Genomic DNA, 26,658 nt, shown 5'->3' on the forward strand with positions numbered 1-26,658 from the left:
TATTTGTTCTACAGAATCACTAAAGGTTCTATTTAAGGAAGAAATATAGTGATTCAAAACATGCATGCAGTACTATACATTTCCTTTTAGAGGAAGGGTGGTCGTATAGTTGAGGCAGAAGATGGAGTCAGGAGACCTGGTTTCATTTCCCAGATGCACCACAGACTTCCTGTTTGACCTTGGATGAGTCTCACTTGTTATTTGTGTGTCTCACTTTCCTCATCTATAAAATTGGGATAATGCTATCTACCTCTCAGGAGTACAGCAATACTTAAATCATGAATAGCTGAGATCCTCAGGTAGAAGGCACTAAATCCATAAATTATTATTACTACTACTAAGTAATGAGGAAGATATGCTAAATTCATAAAGTTATTCAATGTATCCAGGGAAATTAAAATCTTTTTATCCATTTTCCTCCTCTTCTTTTTGGTTATGCAGAATAGAATGTAACACTCTTTATTATAATTATTTAATTTTATTTTTAACCACACAAAATTCTGGAACCAAAACTTAACATTTAGTTTTTATCCTTTAAAAAGCACTCTGCTCATTCCAGAATTCTTTTTATGACCAAAGGCAAACACCAGATGGTAAAACTGAACAAAAGATCCTGTAGTGAGAAAAAAAACTGTGAAACCACCATGTAAGATCTTCATGCCAGTGATATTTTAAAATCTCATGCTGATAGTGTAAATACAAGGTGTTTTGCAAAGGAGGCAGTTTGTTAACTTCTTTCAGTGTTTCTTTTTCTTTTTTCGTATGTTCAGCATTACCGTACTTTCACTGAATTGGATACTTTCAGGAGACATTTGTTCAAGAAGCAATATCATTAAAGACTGTGTTTGCAACTTCAGAGTTGTACATGCAGACTATGCTGCAAGTCAAGTATATGGACTTCTTTATTAAAAACTCAGCATGATGTAATCCAACTGCATGGCAGATGTTAAAACATTATGAGACCTACCACATTCAGTTTTTCCTGTGAGATAAGCCAGATACCAGGAGTAAGGAGAAAAAACAACAACATTCCTATTTATTCATACCACTATCATGGAATGTAAGTAAAATCATCAAATCAATTCCCTCAACTAATTCCAAGATGACCAACTTTTGGAGGAAAGGTATTGGCTTACTCTGTCCATTCTGTTGCAAATTTGGTTCCTAAATAAAGTTAGATTTACTAAGCCAACTTCATCCCTGGTGCATCATCACAATCTTGACTAAGGCTATACCAAGAATGAATTTGGCCTATACTCTGCATGTAATCAACATACTTAGATCTAGCCTGTTCTGATGATCATAACTTCTGCCCCACCCTACTTATAAATGGTACAATAAACAAAAGTTGTGTTATTAAATAACCAAAGTTATACAGCAGTTGTAATTTAAGATTGCAAAACTGACTAGTGTTTTGTACAACATCAATTTGTAAGGGATTGTACTATTAATTTCTAAACTGACAGAGATTAGTCTGATGTAAAAACTATATGGGTCTTCTGTATTCTACAGCTGCAGAGTGTAGCTGTGAAGCATCTGTGGCCTTCAGGAGTAGCCTCAACTAGGAATGCTAGCAAGGAACTCCCAAGTTCTGTTTCCAGACTACATCAATTCTGTCCATTACTGTCAACATCTCAATAAGGCCTAAATTTTCAAAAAGAATCCATTAATTTTAGGTGCCCAACTTGAGATTTCTAAGGCCTGATTTTCAGAGTTGATTATTACCCACAACTCCAGCTTTAATCAATGGGAGCCAAAAGGCAGTGTACCATTCCTCTGAAAATCAGGATCCAATTGTCTTAAATTTAGAACAATTTAGGTGTTGCATATCTGCAAAATGGTGTAATGCTTAGAACACAGGTCTGTTGTAAGAGCTGATGTTTGTAAAGTGCTATGATGGTGGAAAGTCAAATAAGCTCTTAGGTATATTCAACTGGAATGAGGAGTTAAAGCTTCCTGTTGATCTGTAAAAACTGGGCCAAAATTTTCAAGAAAAGTCTTTTTTCATTAAAATTCTTATAAAAAAATAATTAAATGTTTTAAATATTTTAACCAATTAAGTAGCCTGCAGGCGCTACCACAAAAATAAATAATAAAAACTAATAATTATAAAGAAATAGATTTGCCAATTTTTTCTAGCATTTAATATTTTAGTGGCTTAATTATGTTTTGCTGTACCGCACTGTGTTCTTCCATCTTGACAGTTATCCCACAACGGACTTTCTGAACAATTTTAAAATTTCTTCATCAGCTAAATAAGAAAATCTGGAGGCCAAACAGAATTTAAATGCTAATGGATTTATACCTCCTTGGTCTTTTGAAATAATACTATCACCTAAGTGAGAAAATATTCTATTTCTAATCGGATTGTCTAAAACTCTGAAAAACTTTGCAACCTGGGGTCCTCCTAACCACTAAAATACTTTGAATTGCAAGTTTACTTTGGCATTGCAGATGTCTACTGCATCCCTGTTTGTAAGCGATAACTGTGGCAAAAACCAAAGATGGTAGCAAAAAAAAAATGGTGAAGGACATAGGCAGCATAAGACGAAATTAGCCATCCGCTCAAATTGTTTTCATATTTACCTTACATTAACAGCAGTGGCTTTTTAGGAATGGAATTAATTTACTGCCTGCTATTGCTTCCTTCTTTCAAGAACGACATAAAAATAGATTTTTTGTAAGCTTTTACTGTAGGCTTGAGTAGATTATATATTATTCTTGGCAAAATCCTCTCTGGACTGATGTGTGTGCATTAGCATGAAGAGGAATTGATCCAGCCAACGATAATGAAGTCATATTTCTTCTATCTTCAGCAGGATCTTGCATAGCACTTGCATCTTGTTTAACAACTTTACAGTTGAAAATTTATTAAGAAGGCTCAGCAAAGGTATGCTTCAAGGAAGATTGTTACCTATAGACTTAATTTTGGTTCAATTTTCATGCTATTTCGACAGCAACAAAAAATATTGGATAAAAATCTTCATTTGAAGAAGTGCTGCTGGCAAAATGTTTAACACACTGCAAAACAATGTTGTTGGCTGAAAGAAAGATCTGATGCAGTTCACACCTTAAAATATTCAGTCACTCCTAAGGAATCTACTTTTTTTTCTTTTCTTTAAAAGCGAATTGAACATTAACCTGGGCTTTCCACAAGAACTCAAAAGAGTGATATTGCCCAACTTTCACCCAAAGCCAGAGATATTGGGCACCTATCTCCTGTGGTCCCCTGTGAAAATCCCAGTCTATAGCTATATTCTTTTCATCGTTATCCCCAAAAGAAAGTTACCAAAAAAATAACCACCTGCTCTGAGAAACAAACTCCCTAGAAAACATGGAACTCAAAAGTTCTACCCATTTTACATTTGCAGTTCTTTAAAATACAGTCTTGTGTAAATAAGCTAGAGTTGGAGGGAAAATACTGAAATATGTGACACTTAATGGAGAACACGTAACTTGTAGAGTACATCTTCTAACTATATTGGAAGACACTTGGATGAGTTACTACAGCACTGTGAAGTTATTTTATAGTAAAAAGATCATTCACATCTAATTGTGCAAGAAAAGCAAGATAGGATCCATTCTTGCAGGCTCAAGGCAAATTATCAACCATACCTCCTTCACCTAACCACAAGGCAGAACACTTGATATTTGGCTGGTTTCTACCATGCAGAACACATGAAGATGATGACTATAGGTTTGTAAGGTGCCTAGCACAATGGGACCCTGGACCATGACTAGGGCTCCTAGGTAGTTTTGTAATAGAAATAATAAATAATGTATCTCCATTTTCAAATCAGGGTGCTGCATATGACAATGTAATAATGGTGCCCTCATAAGAAATCATTACACAGGACAATAGGGAGGTAACATGGTGTACATACATTAGTGCAAATGATTAACAAGTTCAAGGCAAACAAAGTGAAAGATCATCGTGTATATTACACAAACTATTTTTTAAAGGAATGTTATTCAGGTTTCAAAGTCTAACACTTAGCAGTTAGGAATGCCAGAATTAAGGCTGCCTTAATTTGTTCCCTAAGTATATGAATTATGATACAATCTATAATTATGAGGGCTGTCAAGTGATTAAAAAGGTTAATTGTGATTAATCGCACTGTTAATAATAGAATAGCATTTATTTACATATTTTGGATGTTTTCTACATTTTCAAATATATTGATTTCAATTACAACACAGAATACAAAGTGTACAGGGCTCACTTTATATTTACTTTTGATCAAAAATATTAGCGCTGTAAAAAACAAAACAAATTGTATTTTTCAATTCACTTAATACAAGTACTGTAGTGCAATCTCTTTATCATGAAAGTTGAACTTATAGATATAGAATTATGTACAAAAACCCTGCATTCAAAAATTAAACAAGTAAAACTTTAGAGCCTACAAGTCCAATCAGTCCTACTTCTTGTTCAGCCAATCACTCAGACAAACAAGTTTGTTTATATTTGCTGCCTGCTTCTGGTTTACAATGACACCTAAAAGTGAGAACAGTGCATGCAAATGCCTGATACACTAAAGATTCATATGTCCCTTCATGCTTCAACCACCATTCCAGCGGACATGCGTCCACGCAGATGACAAGTTCTGCTCGATAACGATCCAAAGCAGTGCAGACCGACGCATATTCATTTTCATCATCTGAGTCAGATGCCACCAGCAGAAGGTTGATTTTCTCTTTTGGTGGTTTGGGTCCTGTAGTTTCTGCATGGGAGTGTTGCTCTTTTAAGACTTCTGAAAGCATGCGCCACACCGCATCCCTCTCAGATTTTGGAAGGCACTTCAGATTCTTAAATCTTGGGTCAAGTGCTGTAGCTATCTTTAGAGATTTCACACTGGTATCTTCTTTGTATTTTGTCAAATTTGCAGAGAAAGTGTTCTTAAAATGAACGACAACATGTGCTGGGTCATCATCTGAGACAGCTATAACATGAAATATACGGCAGAATGTGAACAAATCAGAGCAGGAGACATAATTCTTCCCCAAGGAGTTCAGTCACAAATTTAATTAACACATTTGACCTTTGTAACGAGTGTCATCAACATGGAAGCATGTCCTTTGGAACGATGGCTGAAGCATGAAGAGGCATATGAATCTTTAGCACATCTGGCACATAAATATCTTGTGACACCAGCTACAACAGTACCATGCAAATGCCTGTTCTCACTTTCAGGTGACATTGTAATTAAGAAGTGGGCAGCAAATGTAAACAAACCTGTTTGTCTGAGCGATTGGCTGAACAAGAAGTAGGACTGATTGGACCTGTAGGCTCTAAAGTTTTACATTGTTTTGGTTTTGAGTGCAGTTATGTAACCAAAAGAACTACGTTTGTAAGTTGCACTTTCACGATAAAGAGATTGCACTACAGTGCTTGAATGAGGTGAATTGAAAAATACTATTTCTTTTCTTTATCATTTTTACAGTGCAAATATTTGTAATAAAAAATATAAAGTGAGAATGGTACACTTTGTATTCTGTGTTGTAACTGAAAATCGATATATTTGAAAATGTAGAAAGACACCCAAAAATATTTAATAAATTTCAGTTGGTATTCTATTGTATAACAGTGCAATTAATCGCTATTAATTTTTTTTAGTTAATCGTGTGAGTTAACTGCGATTAATCGACAGCCCTAATAATTACATGATCACATCCTATTTTTCCCCACAGGATCCCTGCCTCATTCAGTGCACACAAGGAGGATGCTCAGCTAATGAGCAGCTATTCAATATTTCATTTTTTCCCTGTTGTTCAAGGTGTGGTCCCTTGCCTTATTTACTGCACACGAACAAACCATGCTCTGAAGACAATTATTGATTTCCTTTTCTATGGCATTCATCACTCTAGCGTCTGAGTGCTTCACAAACATTCATTTAGGTTTACAATACTCTGTGCGGTGGGGGAGTGGTCTTATGCCCTTTTAACAGATGGGGAACTGAGATAAAGATTAAGGTCAGATATCTCACTAATTTTGGATTCCAATCTGAGATAACTAGTACCTGATTTTTCCAGAGTACTTAGTACTTAATATATTAAAGCACATTGACTTCAGTCACAGCTGTGAGCACTCAGCACTTCTGCAAAACAGGCCCCAGGATCTCACATTAGGCACCCAGAAAATGAGAAACACATAATTAGAGACCATTTGGTTTAAGTGTCTTGCCTAGCATCACATAGGAATTCAGTGGCAGGAGCACGAATAGAATCCAATAGAATCTAAGCAAAGAGGTGAAAAATAACTAAAATATTAAGTTGTGTCCAAAAATGCATGATTACATGGATGAGAACAGCATTTTTATCATCCAGCTGCAAAATTCTTTGAAGCAGTGTGATTATTTAACATTTCAAGGTTTCTAAATTAGCACTTAGAGAGGATGTGTTCTGTTCTAGCATATCAATCCTTAAAGGACAAAAAACATAGCTAAGAAACTACTGAATTTTCCAGAACCACACACCATTGGCCTAATTCAGCTCCTGTTGAAGTCAATGGGAGTTACACTGTAAGATTTTCAAAAACACACAATACTTGCGGAAGATTAAAGAAATCAGCTTAGTTGGACTGAATGAAAAATCCACTGGTGGTAGGCTAGTGTAAAATGTTGCCCAGATTTTACAATATTGTAGCTAGTATCTTTGCATGCCAATCCACGGTGCAAGTGCTGGAAGATCATTTTCACAGTTGTGGTGCCATTAAAGAATAGATGCAGAAGCATGAAACCAAAGAATTTCCATCTATACAGCACAATGGAAATCCTACCAAACATGAACAACTGAACCAAAACTTTCCTAGAACAGAAATTTCAGGTTTAAGTTGATTTTACTGAAATCTACTGCATTTGTGAACAAGTGACAATGGGAACAGTGATAATGGCACCACTCACATGCTTAAAATTAAGTACAGACTTAAAGGCTTTGCTGAATCAAGGCCTTGTTGTACAAGAACTAATGCCCCAATTTTGCAATGTGATACATGGAGACAGACCCTGTGCCCATATGGAGCCCCACTGAATTAAGTGAGGATCCATACAAGAAAAACAACTTGTAGGACACTGGACTAAGATTGCTCTGCTGATTGCAGAAAGGACTATTGGAGCCTGGTCCCAGGCAGAGCCAGACAGACAACCTACTTCATAGTTTTTATTAATACTGCAAATACAGCACAGTGTTTAATTATGACAAAGTGTTAATAAGGTGGTAATGATTCAGCTATGGAAGTTATGAGCAGCATTTCAAGCCATGGTCCAAGTGTGCTATGTGTGGGATACAAGAGCTCAATAAACCAATAGCAGTTTAAACACAAAATGGGAGAGGTTGTGTTCAGCAGCTGCAGAAAGAGAGACTAATATGTCCTCAAATCATTTTGCTGGGTTTTTTTTAACACCAACTATCCAAGCAGACAATGTGCATTTCCCAGAGCAATAGGATTTGAAGACCGCATGCCTGACTGAAGTAAGTATATTTTGCTGTGATTAAACTTGGATGAAATTTTTTTGATTACATTTTTTCCATTAAAAAAAATGCATATTTGGGTCAATCAAAACATTTTGTGAATTAATTCAGGTCAAACTCACCAAATTGCTTTGGCTAGAAATAAAAAATAACAATAATAATAAAAAAATCAGAAAAAAAGTCAAAACATTTTGTTTCAATATTTTCAAAATGAAATGTTTTGATTTTCCATTTTGAAATGACTGCTTTCAATGTTGCTTCAATTTTGTTTTTAATGGGGTTAAAATCCTCAAAAATTAAACAAAATATTTCATTTCAGTTTGAATATAATGTTTCATTTATTTTTTCACCAAAAAATTCAAACACATTTCATTTCAGGTCGACCTGAAACAAACATTTGAGGTTTTTTTCACTTTTTGGTTCAGACACCAAACCAAAAACTCAGTTATTCCACAGCTCTTGCAGAGATGTATTAATGTTTTTACTATATATTTTTCTAGTAACATTCTTGTTTAACACTAAACACCAAGAGTGAATGAGAATAAAAATGCAGTCTTTTCCTCCATTTATGTGTGCACTTTTATTTATTGTCCCTTTTAAAAATACCTATCGCATTAGATAAATTTTGTCTTCTGAAACTGGTCTGTAGCTCCCACCGCCTTTCATGACAGCTGCAGGTATGGAATGGAAAGGAAAGTTGGCCACAAACTGCAGATCTATGCAGTTTGTTCCTCAATTTGATGAGCCTTACATTGATTATAAAATAATAAAACTGAAAATAAAACATAGGGTTTGTCTACATTACAGAAACTATGCGAGCCTAACTCCATAGTGGAGATTCAGCCTACACCAGCATAAAGGGTTTTTCCATCAGTGGAGGAACACCAGCTCCCCACACAATGGTAGCTACATTGACAGATGCACTCTTCTGTCAGCATAGCTGCATATGCACTGGGGGTTAGGTTGGCATAGATGTGTCGGTCAGGGGTGTGAAAGATCAGGTCTTCCTCATCACCACCTGGATAATACAATCCACTATTAAGTAGTTGAAAAACAAAATTATTCAAATAAAAGCGTTGCTTATAAACTAAATTAGTCTTCAACACTTTGGGCCAAACTCCGCTTAGTTAAACCACACAGGTTCAATTTCTGCTCAGTTACACCAGTGCAACCCTAGAAAAGTCAGTGGAGCTGCCTAGGTAGCAGAGCAGAAATGGCCCTGTGAGAATAAACAAATGGTCAATATTAGAGCAAAGTTCCTTTCGGCATGAACTTCTCTTTTCATTACCAGTTTCTGCCATTATTAAATATCAAACACCAGATATCCAGAAAGTAAAGTTTTAGGATTTATTTAAAAAGAAAAGGAGGACTTGTGGCACCTTAGAGACTAACAAATTTATTTGAGCATAAACTTTCGTGAGCTACAGCTCACTTCATCGGAAGTTTATGCTCAAATAAATTTGTTAGTGATTTATTTAAATCGCTATCCCTCTATACTATTTTACAACTCCCCCCCACACCATGTTCTTATCCTTTTGTTTTTGTCAAAGAAACTCTACTACTTCTCCCCTGAGCTGCCTACAGCAAAGGTAAGAATCATTATAATTACATGCCATATAATGGATGGAAAATGTGCTATAAATACATTATGTTCCAAACTGCCTTCTTGAAAAAAAGTGGGACGATTTACACTTTTGAAACCATACTGAGAACTTCAAGAACTAAATTCCAAATCAGAACTACATTCCTTACCAATCATCCTAACTATATAATGCCCAGATACGTTTTAGTCTTATGTTAATATTTGGTCTCCCTCTCTTTCTGAATTCCTGCTATGCCGAGCCCGATTTTGCTCTCACATCAGTGTAAATTAGGAGTAATTCCATTTAAATCAATGGTCAGGGTAGATGAGTGTGGAATCAGACTTTATTGTACAAAATAACATGAAACAGGTTTCTTACAGTTAGCTCAAATAACTGTTTAGTGTAATAAGTATGCAGTAGCCTCAGACAGAAAACTTTACACTTTTGGAAAGCCAGTGAATGCTTTGATAGATATATGATTAACCTGGATAAAATCTGTAGGTTTGGTTTATGGATGTATTTAGAGTCACGTTTTCCCCTTGGTTAATGCTCATCAGCAAAGATGACTGCTGGACAGTGACTCTTTCATCGTCTCAGAGCAGCAATTTCACTAAGCTCACTCATTTAAAAATCGTCTGGAACCGGTTAGACTTTGGGCAGATTGTCTGGGAATTGAGTGTAAAGAGTATTGCTCCCTTCTTTCTTCAAATTTAGAAGTGCACCGCAGCTATTCTCCTCACAGGTCTTTCAAATAAAAATGAGAACATGAAAAGTCAGACAGGGAGAACAGCACCAGGAATCTCTTTTTCAAACTTAGAACAATGGAGGTGTCACGATTTGCTACTTTTCATATCAACAGCACTTTTCACTTCAAAAGCTAACTTAAGTTTTTACAACTTTGTGATTTTAGTGCTTGTGAAAGGTGTTTGCTTGACAGCCTTGGAGACTAAATTTTGATTTAATCTACAGAGAAGGGATAACAGGTTGTGGCAATGCAAACTTCTCTACAATGTCCCAACATGCCCCACCAGGTCAAGTTTGAGGGATAAGGCAATGCTTGACTTTCCTTGCCCTTTGTCTCACAATGGAGTCTCTTAGCTAGGAAATTTCATACATCGTTTCAAGTTTTGGTACTGCAACTGAGCTGCTAACTTCAGAGTGCCCTGTCTTGGCATGACGTGGCCCTGCAGCATCTCTGCTTCAGTTTCTTCCACCAAGGTGAGTCCCTTTGGCCTTCTCCAGATGGGTAGGTACCAGTGATGTGGCCAAGTTACTAAACAAATTAAACTTCTTTGAGGATAATAAAAGGCCATCTAAAAGACCAAAAAAACATCAGGTTCTTCTGTCCCTCTTGGGCTACTCTTCGGCCTACCTTTTGGGCTCAGTTGATGGCAACTTCCAGGCTAATTTTAACTCTTTCCCTACTCAGTTATAGAGCGCTGACTCACAGGTTGCTTTCCCTGGAGTCCCTCTTGCAATCTACCACTCATTGAAGTTCCCAGCTCTTCAGCCCTACTTTTAAGCTTTGCTGATTTGTTTTTAGCTAAGCACTGCCTTCCAGGACTTTCCCCCTGAAGGCCTTTTTTTCCTCAGCAGGCTCCCACTGCCTTTCCTTCCTGGGGCCTACCTACCTACTATGTCAGGGTCTCCCACAGGAAACTAACCTGCTTCCTGCAGTTCCTCTCTCTGAGTTCTCTCAGCTCTTTTTCAGAGGCCCAGGTGCTCATCAGGCTAACACCTGAACCCACTTGTCCCACCTCCTCAGGCTGGAAGGAAGCTAATTATGGCACAGGCAATACAAACCAATAAATTACATTTTGGAGCCTCAGCTAGAGATTTATGTGAATTGTTCGGAGAACTCTGCTGGCTCACTTCCCTACAACGGGCCCAGTACCCTCTACTCCACTTTTGCAGGAAATCCAACATCAGTAACTCTGTTGGCATGACAAGGTATACAAGTGTTTTGAGAGATAAATGCAATACAATCAAGAATACTTAGGATACGTTTCACAGTAGTAATGGACCATTTAGCATTATCGTTCATTTCAAATTCAATGGCAGGTTGCCACACACTGTGAGACTATTTTTGCTGTCTCCTTTATTTGTCCCAGAGTTTTGCTGTCTTTCTTCTCAACTTTTTATTGGAGATCTCTGACCATGCCAATAAGTTTGAGGCACTAGATACCTTTTGCCCCTTTACGTTTTGAGTGAAGGAGTAGAAAAATATCATTCAAATTCAATCTCTCCTCCTCACAGTGGTTACAGAAGGTTTTTTCCTGATTAATCACTGTATCTTTTGTCTCCAGGCTTCTTTCCTTCCAGTTTATAATCACAGATCCTGTAGTTGGTGAAGGTCTAAGAGTTTGTCTACATATTCAAGTTAATTTGGAATAAGATAGGGTGTGAATTTAATGTGAATTAACTATTCCTGATGAGAGTGTCTGCACATGAAGCTTATTTCACAATAATATGGTACTCCACATGTGCAGTCAGACAGGATTAGCTATTCCAGAATAACTCCCCATGTAGACAAGCACTGTCTGAGGCTGCAGTTCTAGTGCAGACAAATGAAGCTAAAGAAGTCAGCCTGTTCCTTGAACCACTTACTGGGGATATGAGAGGATGACAACCTAACTCTCCGCCTGTCTCTAGGCATTGAGGGGACCAGTTGTATGAATGCAAGTGTCCAAACAAACCTAAAACTATGTGAACCATTGCAATTTTAACATGCTGGGTTTGGTTCATGAAACTCATGTGAACTAAAATCAGAAGGTTCTACACAGAGCTACTGCTAATCAGGGTGCCAACTGGTGACAGATGTGGTGGTGACTTTGTGATGTGGACACCTTCACCAGGAAATGAGCTAAGACTATCAACTCATCACATTTAGCCCCTAAGCACTCATCAGATGGCTGTAACTTTTAGCCACTTATGCACCGGATCAGATTCTTACTACCAGCCTAGATGTGAAATATTCCATGTCCATTACTAATCCACTCAGCCATCCAAATACTCCATGGCAAATCATGTTTTCAATATATCAGTTGTCAAATGTCAATTTATATAAGATTTGGAAAGGAACAGCCACTTGTTTGTGATGGTGTCATTAGGGTAAGGAAGTATTCCTAAAAACTCTGAGTCAGATGAAGGATGTGGCAAAAGCTAACCCAGAAAAAATATTTATGATTAAGTATGACTATGGATACCAGTCAAGTGCTAACATGAAGAAATAAAAATATCATTATAACGGTTATAAATATTAATATGAATAGCATGTTTAATCTTCTACCATTATTTCAGTTATAGAAAAGAAACACAAAAGGCCAATTTCACCTCTGGACACATCGGGGATAAAATGGGCCCAGAATGTGCAGAATTGCAAGTGATTAGTGAAATGGCAATCTAAACAACATTACAAAGACATAATATTAGAAAAAGGGAAACTGACGAAATCGAAGAATCACAGTGATTGTCAAGGAATCTCTCTTCATCTGAAGGAGATGCTAGTCTTTTATTCTTATGGTCCAGTATTATCCAAACTCTGAGATGATCTTTCTTGTACAAAAAGTAATAAATAATTCACTTTATATGAAGTGGTAAAAAGAAAGAGAAATGGTAATTATTTATTCCTACTTAAAATATAGTGAATTATTAATTCATTACTGGAGAACTGTTTCTCTTTTGCTGTGGCACTGCCTGTCCAAATTGGGACTTTTACTCCTTAAAGTAATGGATAAAAGGCACGTAAATCTGTTACATTCTTCTTATGAAGGATGCCAGTAAAACACATCATCAAGTATCCTACAACACTGTATTTACAATATACACCAGTAGCTTTTGATAGGTGAGGCAGCCAACAAAAGAAAAAGAGAAAGGTTTCTATAGCTCCACCCCAGACACCAAAGTAGTGAAGGTGTCACAGATCTAATTGTTGGACACTCATCCAACAGCTGTGAGGGGATCCAAACACTGATTCCTATGTGCCCTATGTAGTATTTTACTGATGAGCAGAACAGTTTCAAGATAAACCTTTTATTGTGAACAGAATTACATACAGAGATGAGGTAACAAACTTTCTACGGCTCTGTATAGCTGCAACCTGCCACTACCCTGTCCTGAGCTTCTGTTTCAGGCCTCAGCAAGAAGACAGGGAACCCAAAGACTGCATGAAGCGGGGGAAGGATGTGGCATCTGTACGTTTCCTGGAGGACTTACTCTACAGCACACCCTTTGCCTAACTCTTCCTTGTCTCTGACTTTTGGGTTCCAGACAGACGCACTCCTGATGCAGACCTTATATCTGACAACCCTCTTAGTAATGGAGACCCCTTTGATCAATTGCATAGGGCCTGAAACTAGTGCCCTCTCTCCCCAGCAGCACTGCATGTTCCCCAGAATCCCTCCAAAGGTATGAACCTTCTGATTTACATTTTGAGGGGCATGCAACAGTGAAAGCCAGACACCCAGACAGACTTTGCATAGGATTCTAACACAACAATACTCTTTACATAATAGCACAAGAAATACACAGCTCTAGTCAAAATAATAAACACACCAGTACGCATTTCTCTGCCTCAGGTTTCTCACCACTCTGGAAAATTCTTTATGCATAGGCCAGAGTCATCTAAGAAGTCCAGATCCAGAGTCAGCAATTTCCTGGGAAAAACTAGTTTAGGACGGGCATTAGTAAATACTGGTTCAAACTGGGATATTAGTAAAAAAATAAAATTACTATTAGAATATACACTATGAAAATTACTGAAAAATATTTAGCAATTTGATAATAGTTTTCAGTATATAATAGTTATATAATATTGAAAACGGAAGTGTCATGACATATATAAACTTCCTTGAGAAAATACCAAACCAAATTATATATTTCTGATATTCAGTATTGTATTACATACTACGCCTACTGCAATTTTAATTTTTTTTTGTACAATCCTAGATTAAATTTCTGAATCTACTGCCTTCATAGAATCATAGAATCATAGAATCTCAGGGTTGGAAGGGACCTCAGGAGGTCATCTAGTCCAACGCCCTGCTCAAAGCAGGACCAATCCCCAACTAAATCATCCCAGCCACGGCTTTGTCAAGCCTGACCTTAAAAACTTCTAAGGAAGGAGATTCCACCACCTCCCTAGGTAATGCATTCCAGTGTTTTACCACCCTCCTAGTGAAAAAGTTTTTCCTAATATCCAACCTAAACCTCCCCTACTGCAACTTGAGACCATTACTCCTTGTTCTGTCATCTGCTACCACTGAGAACAGTCTAGATCCATCCTCTTTGGAACCCCCTTTCAGGTAGTTGAACGCAGCTATCAAATCCCCCCTCATTCTTCTCTTCTGCAGACTAAACAATCCCAGTTCCCTCAGCCTCTCCTCATAAGTCATGTGTTCCCCTCATCATTTTTGTTGCCCTCCGCTGGACTCTTTCCAATTTTTCCACATCCTTCTTGTAGTGTGGGACACACTACAAACTGGACACAGTACTCCAGATGAGGCCTCACCAATGTCGAATAGAGGGGAACAATCACGTCCCTCGATCTGCTGGCAATGCCCCTACTTATACATCCCAAAATGCCACTGGCCTTCTTGGCAACAAGGGCACACTGTTGACTCATATCCAGCTTCTCATCCACTGTAACCCCTAGGTCCTTTTCTGCAGAACTGCTGCCGAGCCATTCGGTCCCTAGTCTGTAGCGGTGCATGGGATTCTTCTGTCCTAAGTGCAGGACTCTGCACTTGTCCTTGTTGAACCTCATCAGATTGCTTTTGGCCCAGTCCTCTAATTTGTCTAGGTCCCTCTGTATCCTATACCCTCCAGCGTATCTACCTCTCCTCCCAGTTTAGTGTCATCTGCAAACTTGCTGAGGGTGCAATCCACACCAGCCTCCAGATCATTTATGAAGATATTGAACAAAACCGGCTCCAGGACCGACCCTTGGGGCACTCCACTTGATACCGGCTGCCAACTAGACATGGAGCCATTGATCACTACCCGTTGAGCACGACAATCTAGCCAACTTTCTATCCACCTTATAGTCCATTCAGCCAGCCCATACTTCTTTAACTTGCTGGCAAGAATACTGTGGGAGACCGTGTCAACAGCTTTGCTAAAGTCAAGGAACAACACGTCCACTGCTTTCCCTTCATCCACAGAACCAGTTATCTCGTCATAGAAGGCAATTAGATTAGTCAGGCATGACTTGCCCTTGGTGAATCCATGCTGACTGTTCCTGTTCACTTTCCTCTCCTCTAAGTGCTTCAGAATTGATTCCTTGAGGACCTGCTCCATGATTTTTCCAGGGACTGAGGTGAGGCTGGCTGGCCTGTAGTTCCCAGGATCCCCCTTCTTCCCTTTTTTAAAGATGGGCACTACATTAGCCTTTTTCCAGTCGTCCGGGACTTCCCCCGATCGCCATGAGTTTTCAAAGATAATGGCCAATGGCTCTGCAAGAACATCTGCAATCACACTTGTTATGTAACCACAAGTTGAATATATAGCTAAAACTAAGGAATGTGGTGTGTGCATTAATTAAACAGCTTTTAAAATAGAAAATGCCTTGAACTGAGACTAATCTGTTTTTCCCAGGGCAGTACACACCATTTAACCTGGTAAAAAACACCTCTGGTGAATACCTTCTCATTCCTGGCAGGATCCTTCCTCTCTCCTCTGCCCTCCTGCACAGGACTTTTCATCCAATCTCAGTCTCTTCTTCTCCCCTCCCTCCCTCTCTCTCTCTCACACACACACAAAATGGCTGCTGAGAGCCTCTCTTTTTTTGTAGACTCTAGCCCCCTTTCTTAGGTGACCTCCTTAAGACTTGAGCAAAAACGCCCACCAGTTGCTGAATTTACATGGTCCTTTATATAAACAGATCAAGACACCACAAAATTCTCTTCCTCAAAGAGATTCCAATCTATGCCTTGTGCTTGCTTTAAATTGCCAAGTATTTTGTACTTTTTGGATGCTTTCTTCCACATACTGATTCTCCATTCTACAGCATCCTTAGAACCTGAATTATGGAAACTCCCCAGGACCTTTGATAAGTTACCAGACAAGTTCTAACAGCAAGACTGGACATCCAAAATGATTTAATATGTCCTTTATGTTTAGAAAACAAACCATTGTATTCTTGTCCAAAAGTATTTGAATGTGGGAATTTAAAGGGAAGTCTAATTTGGAAAAAACTTCCCACGCAGTTAATAATTCTAATCTGTTTATATCTAGGCTCAATAAAAAAATCTGATTACGTTTTACTTTGGAGCTAAGCCATTATTGTGAAAATACTCAATGAGTCTCTGAAGCATCAAACCTATATGGAATGGAAAGGAGTTAAATTAGACTAAAGGAAATTAGAGTTCTTGATTCTCAGTTTATATATGAAGTTCCACATCTGATGCAGTTATCTAAAGGTGACAAAGATTCTTTGCTTTTCATAGAAAAAAAAGACAATGAACTTTTTTCATTAGACGAGCGTTGAGTATGTGAAGGCTGGTAAAAGAAAAGTTAACGGAAAATAACCAAAATACAGTTGTAAGGTCACATTGTGAAAATTCCTTCTTCAAACAAAATAATGCATCTGTGCAATTAAAACCAACCATCTCTCTGTAATTGAAAACTCTCACTTTTGGAGAAATGAGACTACTGAAAATCTCAGATGATCTGTTCCTTGAGAAGGAGCCAAAGTATATATCCTGAAGGATTAAAATTAAGTGAAGGGTGCATTAAACTTGACTTGGAGATTTAAAAAAAAAAAAAACACCAAACTGTTTTCCAAACAAAAAGTATTCTTTCCTTAGTGATCTCAGTAGGGAAGCCACTGATCCCTCACTGACACTGTAAAAGTTCTATATAGTGAGGAGATCCAACAGTAAAGATGTACAAACCCCTCTTACTTTACTCTTCTGAGTACTTCCAGTTGGCTAAATTCTCACCCCTAGTGTCAGTCAGCCTACTTTTATTAATGTCAATGGAACTGCAATAATTTATGCCAGCTGAGGACCTACTCCATCGACTCCAAAGTCTTCAGCAATAAAGTGGCCAGAATTTAACCCAGGATGAAATCTGCAGCTACCAGAAAGGAGCAGTTAGTGTAAATGTACTTGTGGTCTCTCTTTGCACAAGGGAAGTTCCCTCCCTTAGCCACTCGAGGGTTCTGTAGTAGTCAGTCAACCTGGGATAAAAAAAGATGCTCCTGAAAGATAACTGGCCTTAGGCTTTATCACATACAGTAGAATGGCAGCAGTGGTGGGGGGATGGAAGTGAGATAAAGAAAAACAAGGCTCCTCCAGGAACGCAAGAGATAAGCCTCATACAACCCCTATCTCACTGATTTCTCTCCTCTTCACTGCTACAGCCCTATGGTTACATTACTGTAACTAACTTAGCATGTGCCCTCCCACCCAGATCTTCAACCTGGGTGGGGCGGGGGAGGGAGGGAGAATGAAGAGGAGATTTCACATGTAAAACATAAATTAATTCTTAACTCCAGAAGGTGCTCACATATGATGATGGAAGATATGGTAGAAGAGCCTGAACAGAATGGAATGTAGAAATGCAGACTCACTGTCCTCTGCACAAAGAAATCAATTATATTCTTCATGCAGAAAGCTATACGCTATTTGCCTCCGGAGGGCCATCCTTACAGAAATTTGAGAGATTTTGCAAGTTTACCTAAGACAATAATTTTATCATCCAATGAAGTGAGCTGTAGCTCACGAAAGCTTATGCTCTAATAAATTTGTTAGTCTCTAAGGTGCTACAGGTACTCCTTTTCTTTTTACGAATACAGACTAACATGGCTGCTACTCTGAAATAGGGAAGCTATTAACTGAGGGATACCCTTGTGTTGACTCCACTTACGGCTTGTCTACACTACCAAGTTTTGTTGACAAAACTTATGTCGACACCCAAAAGCCGACAAAAGAAAAATTGCCAAAGGGTGCTCACACTTGCTCCCTCTGTCAACAGATCATGTCCACATTGGGGACACCATCATCGACAGGGTGAGCCATGCACCGTGGGTATGTATCCCACAGTGCAATGTTGTGGGAAGGAAGAGCTGATCGCTGCGCATCTTGGGATTCTCTCCGAACTCTCCCACAGACCCCGCAGCTGCCGAGAGCAGCATCCTGAGCAGCTCTGTGAGCTCTCCCTGTTGAGGAACGCAAAGCAGCACAGCCGTCTGTCCCCCTTCCCCTGCAGCAGCCGTCTTCCTGCTGCTGTGTTCCTAGCGCAGGGCAGAACAGGAGCATTCCAATGATTTGCTCTTTGTTAGCTCCCCAAAGGGAGCAGCAGACAGATACTTCCCCAGAGCTTTGAAAGGGGAGGGGCGCATGCCTGCAGGGCAGCAGAGATCACTGAGCAGAGCAATCAGGGCAGGCGTTGTGAGATACTGGCGGAAGCCAGTTCTGTGGACAAAACAATCAGCAGTGTCTACACTGGCTCTTTGTCGACAATAAAGGGAGGGGAAAAGACAAAAGTCTCTCATAGGGGTGAAAGATTTTTGTCACCAAAACTGGGCGTTTTTCACAAGAAAAAAGTCCCATTGTAGTGTGTACGCTCCTGCTGTTTTGTTGCCAAAAGGCAGTTTTTGGCGACAAAACTTGCCAGTGTAGACAAGCCCTTAGTCTGTCAAAGTTTATTCTTTCTAGCCTGAGCCTCAGAGGAAAGGGAAAACTAAGCTATTAGAGGATCCTGGGCCCTGGGGAAAAAAAGGAGTGGTGGTAGGAGGTGTTAACAGCTGCCTACGGATGAGATGCTGACCAAGACACACCAAAAAGAGACACACAGAAACTGCAGTATTCCAGCTGTTTTTCCCAGCCAGAGTTGGAGGTAGATCAACTAATGGAATATACAAAAGCTTACAAGAAAAGATTAAGGCTTAGGCAAGGGGAAATAGGCACATAGTCCTTTATTGTTTTTTACCCTTTGCTCTGTATGCTATGTACCTTTTGGTGAATACATAATGCTTTGTTTTGAAGAAGCTAGTTCTGGGTCACTTTAAATCAGATTGACTATCACAGGTCCCAGGAGGAAAAGGGATTACCTGTGCCCAACACAACTGGACTAGTTGTGTTAACATTAGTAACAGGGGGTTACACATCAGAGACTCGCTTCCCAAGTGGAAGGACCATGTTATACCCAGAGGGGTGAAGATAGCAAAACCTGACTCCAAAGTGGTGCACTCAAGGTGGACTCAAAAGGTCTAAAAGCACAGCTTACCCCATACCAACCATAACATAAATATATGTATTAAAATTGAAAAATATTCACAGGCATGTGTTTACTAAAACTAGGTTTTTGTGGAATTTGCTTAATAGGATACAATAAACCTAACACTGGTGCCCAAAAAGTCTTACCTCATTTTACCCAAAACCTGTAATGTTTTTAAACTAAGTGTTTATTTCTGCATTTGTGATTAAAATCCCCTGCTCCTTCTGCACCAGAAACAAATATTGCATGGTCTCACTCGCTAGCGAAAGGTCGTCTCTTCCTTTCTGGATGGTCATAAATGTTAGACTAATAGGTTCATTATATAATCTGAGTCTTAGTTAATAAGTTTGGCAAACAAACATTTAGGTTAAAAACAGGGTTTTTGCAATAGCAGTACTAAAGGGATTCTTAAACCCTTCACAACAATCAGAGGTTCATTTCTTCTCTCTTTGAACCAGTTCTTCTAAGGAGAGGTATTGGTCTTGTTCCTTATCTTATTGAAGACCCTACACCAGAGTAACTCTTGGCAATTCCAGAAAAAGTCACACAGATGGACATGTAAATTTCCATTTGAAAGAGTCTGTATCCTGGAAGCAATATACAAAGAGCTGTAACAAGCTACACACCACTCCTACTGGCTAGGACATACAAAGGCTCTCTCTCGTCTTGTCTGGACTGGGAGGAAATAATAGGAACCATGAGGAAGTCAAAGTTGCAGGGTAATAGTCTGATTTCACATTTCTTGTTCAATCAACACTGGTACTGACTTCCTCTGGAGCTTTGAGTGCTCAAGTAATGCTCTTCGAAGTTTAGCTACTAGATGGCGGAGATCACTAAATTTCCTCTAGAACTGTGAGACTAATAGACAAAACATGTCTCTAATTTACAAACCATTTTAATCTGATCAGCTACACTGACTCAAAATCATTGGTCAAACCACAGTATTTCTAAAATATCAGAAACAGACTAGAAGCTTTAGGAATATTTCTACAGCACAGTGAATGACACAGTCAAGTAAATTAGGCCAGAAATATGACCTGCCTTAAAATGTTTATATTGTGGTTGGGACTGTTTTATTTAAGAAGTAAATCACAGCATAACTGACTATTTTTAAATCTACCAATATTTAGTTGCATGGCAAAACAATAGTGCATATACCGCTCTCTTGTGCTGCCTACCAGCAAACAGTTAATATACAAAATCTGATTCCTAAAGCAATAATAAACAAGCGCATAGACTAGAAAATAATCAAAAGGAGCCAAGAGGGTTTCAGTTTCAATCAAGAAACATGAACAAAAAAACAAATCCATTAAAAAAGAAACTTTGCATGCCCAGAACAGAGTTTAACTGGTGCTTGTTAAGAACACTCATGTCAGAACTCCTTCACATCTGAGCTGCATCCTGCATTGTACATATCAACAAGGCTTCCTTTGTTCATATTTCCATAGAATAGAGATAATGAATTAGCTTTTATACATGTCATATATAGTTACAGTTGTGACTACAGAGCCACACATTTACAATATGTACATTATATAAAAACACTCTACATATTTTTATATATAAATATATATTTGTGAGATAATATACATATGGACAGACAGGGGAGACAATTCTGTATAACTTCAATTTGTATATGTTTTTCAGCTTGGCACACCCTGCCTACCAAATTCCCCAGTTCATTTTCTTAGTTAACGCTAACCCTTTAAAGGGCAAAAGTCATTTCTTAGCCTTTAGCTGAGAAAGATTCTAAGAACCCCTTTAAAAGTTAAAATGCCGACTGAAATAAGTATGAATGGCTTGATTTTTATATGGAGTTTGGGGCTGAGGAGAGGGGAGCACATCCTGTTTTGTGGTCACGTAAAGCTGGCAATCCTGATCTGAACCCCCTTTTGTATGACCCTTGCATAAAAAATCTGGCATTTAGAAGAAAGCTCCCATTCTCCTCCAACAGCCCTGAAGCCTTCTGCAAAGAAAGAGAGAAAAGTGGGTCCTCCACTCATTCATTCAGTGGTCCACATGGTTTCCAAAAATAACACCCTGCCCAAGGTTTCAGTTTATTTGCAGGCAGCAGAATCAGAAGACTCCAAATTAGATTCAGATGCTGTAAGTGAGGAAGACTCACCTTCCTCCAAATTCAACATCTAAGAGCTGTTCATGTTTTTATGCTTATTAAAAATATTTTATAAGCAAGGAACTAAACAAATGAGTTCTAAATCAGTCCTTCTTTCAAGAGCAAGAGGCTCTGGATTCAGAAAGGAATCCTAACCTCAGTCAAGCTTAGAATCTGTAATTCTACAATATCCAACTTCCTGCTATTCTGTTTATCAAACTTCCTGGATTTCATAAATCACATAAGACAACACACTAGAGCAGGGGTGGGCAAACTACGGCTCATGGGCCCAATACAGCCCTCGAGCTCCCACTGGGGAGCAGGGTCTGGGGCTTGCCACGTTCTGGTACTCCAGCGGGGAGCAGGGTCGGGGGCCACTCTGCATGGTTCCCGGAAGCAGCGGCATGTCCCCCCTCCAGCCCCTACATGTAGGGGCAGCCAGGGGGCTATACTCCGCACGCTGCCCCCGCCCCAAGCGCCGCCCCCACAGCTCCTATTGGCTGGGAACTGCAGTCGATGGGAGCTGCAGGGGTGGCACCTGCAGATGGGGCAGCGTGCAGCAGAGCCGCCTGGCCATGCCTCCACATAGGAGCCAGAGGTGGGACATGCCGCTGCTTCCAGGAGCCGCTTGAGGTAAGTGCCGCCCAGAACCTGCACTCCTGAGCCACCCCCAACACCCCAACCCCCTGTCCCAGCCCTGATCCCCCTCCCACCCGCCAAAACCCTCGACCCCAGCCCAGAGCACCCTTCTACACCCCAAACCCCACACCTCCCGCTGGAGCCCTCACTCCCTCCTGTACCCTGAACGCCTCATTTCTGGTCCCACCCCAGAGCCTGCATGCCCCAGCCAGAGCCCACACCCCCACCCCAATTTTGTGCGCATTCATGGCCCGCCATACACTTTCTATACCCAGATGTGGCTGTCAGACCAAAAAGTTTGCCCATGCCTGCACTAGAGTCTAGTGACTCCAAAAAGCAGCGGTGGCCAACCTGTGGCTCCGGAGCCACATGCAGCTCTTCAGGAGTTAATATGCGGCTCCTTGTACAGGCACCGACTCTGGGGCTTGAGCTACAGGCACCAACTTTCCAATGTGCCCGGGGGGGTGTTCATTGCTCAACCACAGACTCTGCCACAGGCCCTGCCCCCACTTCACCCCTTCGCACCCCCTCCTCTGAGCCTGCCATGCCCTCGATCCTCCCCTCCCACACCTCCCCAAGACTCCTGCATGCCATGAAACAGCTGATGGGGAGGTGCAGGGAGGGAGGGGGAGGCCCAGATCGGCAGGGCTGCCAGTGTGCAGGAGGTGCTGGGAGCAGGGCGGGGAGGAGGCAGATGGGGGCTGCTGACATATTATTGTGGCTCTTTGGCAATGTACATTGGCAAATTCTGGCTCCTTCTGAGGCTCAGGTTGGCCACTCCTGCCATAAAGTGTTAAAAGGTAGAATATCCCAGAGCACTAGAAGAAAAAAAAATGCTAAATATCTTAAACAATTCCAGACTCACTATATCAGTGATCGAGAGAGCTGTTCCTGCCACTCCCTGACTTTCAGCTGCATCTTAAATTTGATAATCAGTAGTAGTTTTAGAGTGGTGCAAAAGGATATGTCGGCTACCTTTGTGTTTTCTATACTAGACCAGTCTCAATGCTGCCAGTGTATTAAAGTCAGAGTAGTATTCGACAAGGCAGGCACACAGAGTGCCTGCAACGTGGGAGCATTTTCACCTCAGAAAAAGGATGCTTTGTGGTTCAGATGTCTGCCATTTTCCAGAGCAAGTATGTCCAGAGCACACAAAAATACAATTGCAGTAGATTAGCAAAAATTTGGATGCTTCCATTAGAACAACTTATGTACAGGAAATTTGGAAAATTGTATTTCAAATAAAAAAATACTCAGCCAAATCCTAATGCCCTTAACTCAAGCAAATATCCATTGACTCAAATAAGAACTGAAGGCCAAATTAATGTATACCAGCATAAATCTGAAATAACTTAACTAAAGTCAATCAAATTTATCTAAATTTACAGCTCTGTATGAAAGATAAATTTGTTTCTCAGTAAAGCTGGAATAGGGACCTATTTCAAAAGACATTTTAGCGACAAATGCTGGACCAATTGAGACTGTAATGTAATGGCAACAGAACAGGCAAATATATCACATGTCAGATAGCACTCCTTTGTTGTTCTTGAACCAATCTGCGTTTTGTCCACCCCTACCATGGTTCCAGTTAGGACTACCACTGAAAAAAGCAAAGCTTATACTTTAAAATACTGCAAAGATGAAGGCAAGTTGTTAAGGAGATACTGAAAATACTACTCTTGATCTAACATAATTCGGGCCAAAACCTGCTCACCATAATCACTCAAACTTACCTCTGTTCATAGGATGATCACAGAAAATAGCTACTATGGCTCTATTTTTACTCTCTTGGACATGGATGTTCAGTGCACAGTGCACTTCATTCACAGCTAAAAATCTGGGCTCCGTCCTGCTCTCAGACTTGGGCACATGCTGCACGTTGCCACATACACTATCTTGCAAACTCAGCCACTGCATAAATATGCACTGGAAAAATAGCTAAATGAGTCCATGTAGCTGAAGGAAGATTAGACCCAGAGTTCATACTACTGATGGATCTCCTGGGACTTTTGTATAAGCATGTGCTTAGTTTATACAGAAGAATTAAAAAGAAGGTTAAAATAGGCAGAAATCAATTCTGCACTTAAAGTTCCAGGAATAATTTAAGGAAGGTTATGAAAAAAATAGTCATTCCACGCTATAGAACATTCCTTGAATAAAGGGTCAAAATAATGCATTCACATGTACACTCTGTGGTAAACAACAGGCTAAATTGTATCTTGTATACTGCATGAATAGGTTACAAATACTCCAAAAACATTCTTAAATATATCATACAAATAGAAACCAACTTTAATCAACAATAAAGAATGCTTGAACTTGTAGCACATTTCAAGCTTATGTTATTCCCTAAGTGACAAAATGTCAGTCTTTTCAGAGCACCAGGTGGATAGAAATTGTGCAGTGTAGCAGTTCAGGAATGTTGACTGACTTCATCTTCCCCAAAGCAAGGAAGCAGTATTTCTTTTCTTCTTTTCCCTTTTGTGTGTATGTGCTAATGTGGTAATAATTTTACAAAATGATGACGACCCTTAAAGCTAACTTCTGCACATTTTTAGCAGAAACTAATCAATCATTGCTTACCTCTTTTCTGCACTAGATAGTCACTATTTTCCTAGTATCACAATTATTGAACCCTCTTTGATTTGGCCTCTGGGAAAAATGGCACTCTCTAAACACATTTTTTCTTCACAATATGAAATGCGCACCATTGAATCATAATGCAAGAACATGCATGTTCAGAATTATTCTGTAAAATAATAATATTATGTTGTGGATTTTAAAGTCCATGTATTCTTCATTACTAGAGGATATACAATACATGTGACATAGTAAGAACAACATACATTTTTTCATCGTATTAGTCAGATTCAGGTCATTTCTGTTTGCACAGACATTCCTTTAAATAAAGTTTAATAATCCAAATGTAGGTGGCTCTTGAGCAACTGCATCAGGAATGCAGAATTCAGTTGTAGGCATTAAGTTGTCAGAAAGCAAATGAAAAAAAGTGGAGATAGTTCAGAGGAGAGATACAAAAATTGGCATGGGTGGACGATTTCTGTGGCAAGATCTGTAGAGTTTGGCTAAGCAACCACTAAGGTAAAGATGAAAAGAGTGCCTGTTAAGATATCCGAAGAACATAAACACCAAGGAGGGAAAGGAATTTAGTGCAATACATGGGGGCACAACCAAGAGGAATTGAGTGAAATTAAGAAAGGGAAAATAGACTGATCATCAGGAAAAGCTTCCGGAAAGTGAGACATATTACTTGTGGAAGCCCCATCCCTTGAGGACCTTAAAATTAGACTGGACGAAAACCTAATGTAGAGAACAATTTTGCATTGGCAGGAAGGTGGCTTGGATGACCTAAAACTCTTTTCTATCTCTGACTTCTAGTTCTACGATAATCTCCAAAAACCACAGCTATGAAATCTTACAGTGATTTATAGTGATGCATGTCAGAATGTTATATAATGATGAATGGGATAATCCCTACAGCTAATAGAAGTCTCAGCTGCAGAACAACAAACAGCTACAAGTCATACATTTTATATGATCCGTTTGTATTTGGCTTGGTTTGTCATGTGTCCCATAAAAGAAAGAAAAAGATGCCCCAGTTGAATTTAAGCATTTTTAAAGAGTTTTACAAACAAGCTTAATAGTCTCCATCATTACTCCACAATGAATGAGCTCTCCCCTGCCATCTGTTGATGAACTAGGGGGAAAGACGTCAGGAGCAGACTATATTTGTATAGACACACCTACTTTGCTTAGATAATCAGCAGAAAAACCTGTTTTGCCAAAGTGATCATCTTTGGCTGTTTGGGGTTAAAATTCACTTTAGGCATGGATGCAGGGGTAATGAAATGTTGTTATCCTTATTCTATGACTGAAGTGCAGAACTGTAGTTAATATGCCTTAATGGGGCAGGAGGTCACCCTACCTGTAACATCACTCTCTAAGCAGTGATGCCAAATCGAAGTGAAAGTGAAAGAGAGGTGGGTGGGGACAGGCGTTGTCAAGGCTGATTCCCTCCTCTGGCACTTTGAGTGTAGAAGATGGGAGCCCACAAGGACTCTAAAAATTAATACTTGCCACTCCAGGCTTGTATTAAACTCCCAAGTTTACAGCTTTTCTCTGACTTTGGATTAGTAGATACTGCCACCACCCAAGTGCAAAACCCACCAGGAAGGCACACTTGGGAATTCCTTCCTGGGGGGTACCCTTCAAGCTCTTTCACCCCTCCCCTCCGGGAAGAGCTGAGAAAGGGGGGGGGGAGGAAATCACCTGTTGCCACCAGCTAATTAAACAACATGTGCACAAACCTCTTAAGACACAAAAATCCAATTCTGTTCTTAAAAAAGGTAAATTTTATTAATAAAAAAGAAGAAAATACATCTGGGAATTTAGGCTTTTGCTAGATTAAAAAAAACTACAAGGATTAAGCATCAAGAATAGCTCTCTAGGTCCATCTTAGAGGTTACAAGCAAAACAAAAGCACCTGGGGTTAGCACAGATGAATCCACAAGCCATAAAGAAATAAAGGGATAAACCTAATAGCGTCTTTATAGACATTTTCTGATCTACTTACATATCTGGGGTTTTAGATGAGTAGTTTCTAGGTATGATACT

The 26,658-nt window shown here is 39.5% G+C and overlaps 1 protein-coding gene across 1 annotated transcript in view; it reads right to left on the reverse strand.

Annotated features, from left to right (window-relative positions):
* PIEZO2 (piezo type mechanosensitive ion channel component 2) overlaps positions 1-26,658 on the reverse strand; it is a 432,480-nt gene that overhangs the window by 350,125 nt on the left and 55,697 nt on the right. The window lies entirely within an intron of this gene.

The sequence above is a fragment of the Chelonia mydas genome, chromosome 2 (genome assembly GCF_015237465.2).
Source record: "Chelonia mydas isolate rCheMyd1 chromosome 2, rCheMyd1.pri.v2, whole genome shotgun sequence".
NCBI classification, from domain to species: Eukaryota; Metazoa; Chordata; order Testudines; family Cheloniidae; genus Chelonia; species Chelonia mydas.